Here is a 4,981-nt window from a genome sequence, read left to right as displayed (position 1 = left end):
TTTCCTGGATGAAGCCGCCTTTTACAGCTGCTTTTTGTGTCTCTGCTTCTGTCTCCTTGAACCCCAGTCGGCCTCAGCAGATGGCCGCTCACACTAAGCCTGGTTCTGCTGGAAGTTTCTTCCTGTTAAAAGGGAGTTTTTCCTCTCCACTGTCACTACAAACATGCTTAGGGTGAGGGATTGCATTTGAGACAAGGAATCGAAGAAATCAATTGGTTTTTCTTAGATAGAAAACTTTGAATCAGTTTGACCATACTGTATGATCTGGTGAACTGTAAAATGCCTTGAGATGAAATGTGTTGTGAATTGGCGGTAAATAAATAAACTGAATTGAACTGAAACTTTGTTAAATCCCTTAAGAGTGATAGGTTTTTTTATTGCTCTGGCTTTATGTTTAGTGTTGTTGTTGTTCTACTGGGAGATAAATCTCCTCCTCAGTATCAAGTCTTTTACAACCTCTAAGCGGTTTTCTACCAGGATTGTATTTAGCTCAGACTAATATATCATGGACTCTGAACAGCTTAATTGTAATCTGGGAAATCAGCGTAGAGGGAACACAATACATATTTTAGAATTGTAGCAAACATTATTTTTTCATTAAGTAAAAAAATCTAAATAAGCTGTGTACATTCATGAGGCTGTAAAAAAAAATATTTAGGGAGTTTAGAATTTAGCGAAGCTCCGCAGATGGGACAGAAAATGTTTTAAGCTTCGTTGTTACTAATAAGAGCAAAGAATAATACAAAAAACAAAACATACTTGTAGTCTCCTGCATGTTGTGTCTCTGCATCATCTACCTCTCAGATTACTCAAACACACCTCATGACCTTTTTTCCTCGTCGACATCTTGTAATCATCTTAATGCTTCCTTGTGTAGCTTTGGTTCCCTTTTTCTATGGATATTATGAGAGTTACCCTGTCAAGAAGGATTTTTATGATTATTTAAAAGGTTTTTATGTGGTAATAAAATGTGATTTTTAGGAATTACATAAAGTATTATAAGAGCAAACCCATTCCATAATATTTCTGACCCTGCCCCATGTTGCAGAAAATGGAATCATCCTATTGGCTGTTCAGGATAGTAAAAGTGTAATGATTGATATTTGGTCCTAAGCTGTTGTTTTGTATCTAAGAGAGCAGAAAAATGTCTTTATTTCTTTTTGGTATTTTATTTATGCAACTCTGGAGTTTTTAAACTTATATTCTTAGCTTGTGCATACCATAAAACTGACTCTAAATGTTCTCCGACAGTAAAACTCTATGAAGCCCAACAAGTATGTAACATTAGAGATCCAAACCAAAATTAAGACTAGACCCAAATGTTGTATCCAAAATGCATCTACCGTACTTATTTTAGCTATGTGGATTTTTTCCATCAACTCTCTGAACTCTTTTTAATGACACCATATTAAAACCGTGATTATTTTACTGCAGTGTGGGAGTAGCTGAAACACGACCACAGCTTAATCATTTACTGATATTCAGAGCATTTATTCCAGATCTAAAGTGATATGTTATTACAGTCCTATCGCTGCTGTATCTCTCACTATGAACATAAAACAAGTTCAGGGGAGCTATAAACATGTTTGGGCGCACACACAGGCATGTGTGTGTGCATGAGGGAGAGACTGGCAGTGTGTCTATGGAGGTGCACATTCAGGCATGAAGACGGCACATGGATCTTCAACTTAACTTAGGTACTGATTGAAGATAAGCAGTTTAACACTGGGCTTCTCGCTGATAGAGGTCTGAATCAGTGTGCTAAAAAAAAGTATTCGCACCCAACAATATATTTTGATTTATCAGCATTTCTTTAGAGAAGGTAATAACTGGCAGAATAATCAAATTGTTTTGTTTATTTAGGGAATATGTGATACGCATGATATGTGATACGCATGACATTGAACCAGTGTATGAATGCGTTTGTGCTTCTGAGTATGACTGGATGAATGCTGTGCTGGTATAAGGGGCTATGTGTGGTCAGTGAATGTAGAGAGGCGCTATATAGATTTAGTCCATTTATGCTATTCAAAACAACCTGGCGCTGAAAAAGTAACTGTACTCTATATCTATTAGGTATATACTTTTTCCACCCTTGGCAGCAGCAAGTCACATCAAGTGTTTGTGATAACAGGTTATAAGTCACTTGCATGTCTGTGGTAAAATTTTTGCCCATTCTTCTTTTTAAAATTGTTCTAATTCCGCTACGGTAGGATTTTGGATTCTCAGTTTGAGGCTGCGCTCATAATTTTTATTAAATTTCAGATTTGATTTTGTTTTCTGGGTTGCGTAACTCCGTTTTTTAAAGGACTTTGCTGAATATTTACACTTAAAAAGGGAAATTTCTGCTATAGAATAGATAATAAATAAGATTGAGAATTACAGATTTTAAAACATAAAGCTTGTATAAGAAAACAATCACAGAAAAAAGAACAGAAACATACATAAACAATGTGCAATTTAACAGATAATTACAAAGCAGTGACAACACATTATGAACAGATTCCATTTTTAACTGTCTGCAGCGACTTACTTTTTGTAAATAAAGTCAATATTCCTGTGTTATCAACTTTGAAAAATCTACATTTGGGAATAAGAAAAATAAAATGAAAACAAAGTTATCTTAAATAGTTTCCTCCATTTAAGAGAAGTTATCCATGTCCTAAGGTCCAGACCAGACCAGTTCTATGCCAGATGCTGCACCTTTGCCTCGCTCCTCTGCAGAGGACGGAGATCTTGGAGAAACTCAAAAAGTGAAACAGCGTCTGTATTTTTTACTAGATGCCATTTCTACCCAGTCTCTGGATGATGTTGGAGTCATTTTTAATCCAGTCCCTTATTTCAAAGGTTCATCAAGGCTCAGTATTTACTATATTTTCTACACTATGGTTTAAGAAAGGGTTGTAGGGTTGATGAAGTACTCTTTAATAACAGATGATGATGGAGAGGTAATATTGGTTCTCAATATTTCTTGGAAAGAAAGGAGTTTTAGGAGGGCAGTAAGTACCTACAGGGGTTGAGGTTGGACTGTTATGCTTTGCAGAGCAAGTTTGTAATGATTCTTTTGTCCAAAGATAATGGTGAAGCGATGCAGGGTAGACATGCAGATGTTTTGTGATGTTGGAACTATAGACGGAGTCCAGACAGGAACACAGGAGGCAGGACTGAGGTCTCATTTGAGTCTATGAATGGTGATGCAAAGATGCAGCACTGAGATCTAGGAGGGAGCTGATGACTGAAAGTAATGGTTGCTGTAAGGAGGACAAAAATAATTTAACAAAGAAAAAGTAAGAATACAACAAGCAACAAATGAAAGGAGGCCTGATTTCCACACAGAGAGTAAGAACGATCTGGCGTATGCCTCAGGTAAGCAGCTCCTCTCGAAGCTCCTGTTGATCAAACTCAATAAGCAACAGTTGTAAGTAAGTAAATTTGATTTACACAGATATTAAATCAAAAAAAGAAAAGTTAAATAAAACACATCCTTGCATGCATTATAATATATAAATATAAAAAAGAAATATCCAAATAATCTAATGAAAAGCCTGCTTATTAAGAATAGTGCATTCTAAAGTTGAGGTCCGATTTACTTGGAATGAGAGATCCCTTCTGGGTTTAGAATTTGTGGGGGCACCGCCAGCATGATTTTACCGGGCGGTGAATGGAGATCGATCAGATGAAAAATGTAAGGTGGAGGTTCTCTTTGTAAATCTCGTAAAGGCATGAACTGAATTCTTAAGTGAAATCTGAAGTGAACCTCGAAGCCACCAGCACTTTTCAACCGTATTTGTTTGCTCTTTGGTTATCAAACAAAGCTAAAGACCAAGGAAGATAAATCCTTTCTAGCGTTGGCCCCATGATTGTGGAACATGTTACCTCCATCTTTAGGATGTCTTCATTCTATTCTTCTTTGGAAAAGCAACATAAAACAAGTTTATCCGAACTGGTATTTCAATAGATCTTATGCTTTATGATACATGCTGCCAGTTTCTTTCAAGTACTATCTTTATCCCATTGTTGGACAGTAATTAAGCCTCGATTTAGCATTCTGTACTTAACAGGCCTTTTGTAAAGCAATAATAAAAAGCAAAAGATAAAGATGATACAGTATCAACAGTAATAGTTTGACCAGAAATAGACACAGCAGGTAACGCAGCAAAAGAAAGCCTCAGTTATTGTACAAAAATAGTTCCTTTTCCAACAACCAGAGGGCAGGTTTTCTTATTAAACCGCCCGAGGAAAATCAGGGGCTGAAAAGTTACACAAAGCGTTTAATTCAATTCATTTTATTCACATGGCGCCATTTCACAACAAATGTTATCTCAAGGCACTTTACTTTTATCGTTTTCTACAGTGTTTTGGTTTTTGTTTTACTTGATACAAATGAAAAAAAAAGGATCTGTTCTAAATTACATTCTAACAGATATTAAAGAAGCACATTTCCTCCTTTCGTTTCAAACCTGTGATCATTGTGCGTTAAAGCGCAGTGAGTGACGCTCCAATTATTCATCACATCTCTGGGTTTGTTATCAGCCAGCATGCAGCACGCTGCTGCAGCCACAGTTACCCTCCTTGTACTCTGGCCAAAGCCAACCTTTGAACCGAGCGCGGCGGGTGCGCGCCCCGCAGCCTCACTATATAAGCAGAGTCGCGCCTGGAAGCGAGCGTCAGGTAACCAAGGTGAACAGAAGCGCTCCGGACTCACAGACGCCCAGCTGCAGGTGCGTAGCCCCACCGCTTCCTACACCTATAGGCAAGAAACAGGTTAAACCAGGATGAAGGAAAAAAATATGTACTAGGGTTTAAAATCAGTTGATATTGGTGTTTACAGATTTTTTGCTGTTTTTTTTTTATATGCTTTGCTTTTTATTAATCACATCTAAAGATGTGATTTTAAAAAATAGTAATTTTCTCGATCTCACTCCTAAAGTTGAGCAGGTTTTTGGTACCCTAGGATGTCTTGTCACACCTTTTTCATTTT

General features: G+C 37.1%; 1 protein-coding gene across 1 annotated transcript in view; it reads left to right on the top strand.

The window, feature by feature from the left end:
- Window positions 1-4,634: 4,634 nt before the first annotated feature.
- The window catches only part of LOC107094887 (sodium-dependent phosphate transport protein 2B-like), a 7,837-nt gene continuing 7,490 nt past the window's right edge, over window positions 4,635-4,981 (top strand). Inside the window, exon 1 of the mRNA XM_015390772.1 lies at window positions 4,635-4,721. The gene's annotated coding sequence lies outside the window, so the exon portion shown is untranslated. The remainder of the gene's footprint in view (window positions 4,722-4,981) is intronic.

This window comes from Cyprinodon variegatus, unplaced genomic scaffold, assembly GCF_000732505.1.
Source record: "Cyprinodon variegatus isolate N-32 unplaced genomic scaffold, C_variegatus-1.0 Scaffold512, whole genome shotgun sequence".
NCBI lineage: Eukaryota > Metazoa > Chordata > Actinopteri > Cyprinodontiformes > Cyprinodontidae > Cyprinodon > Cyprinodon variegatus.
This window is presented reverse-complemented; position numbering and strand designations above follow the sequence as displayed.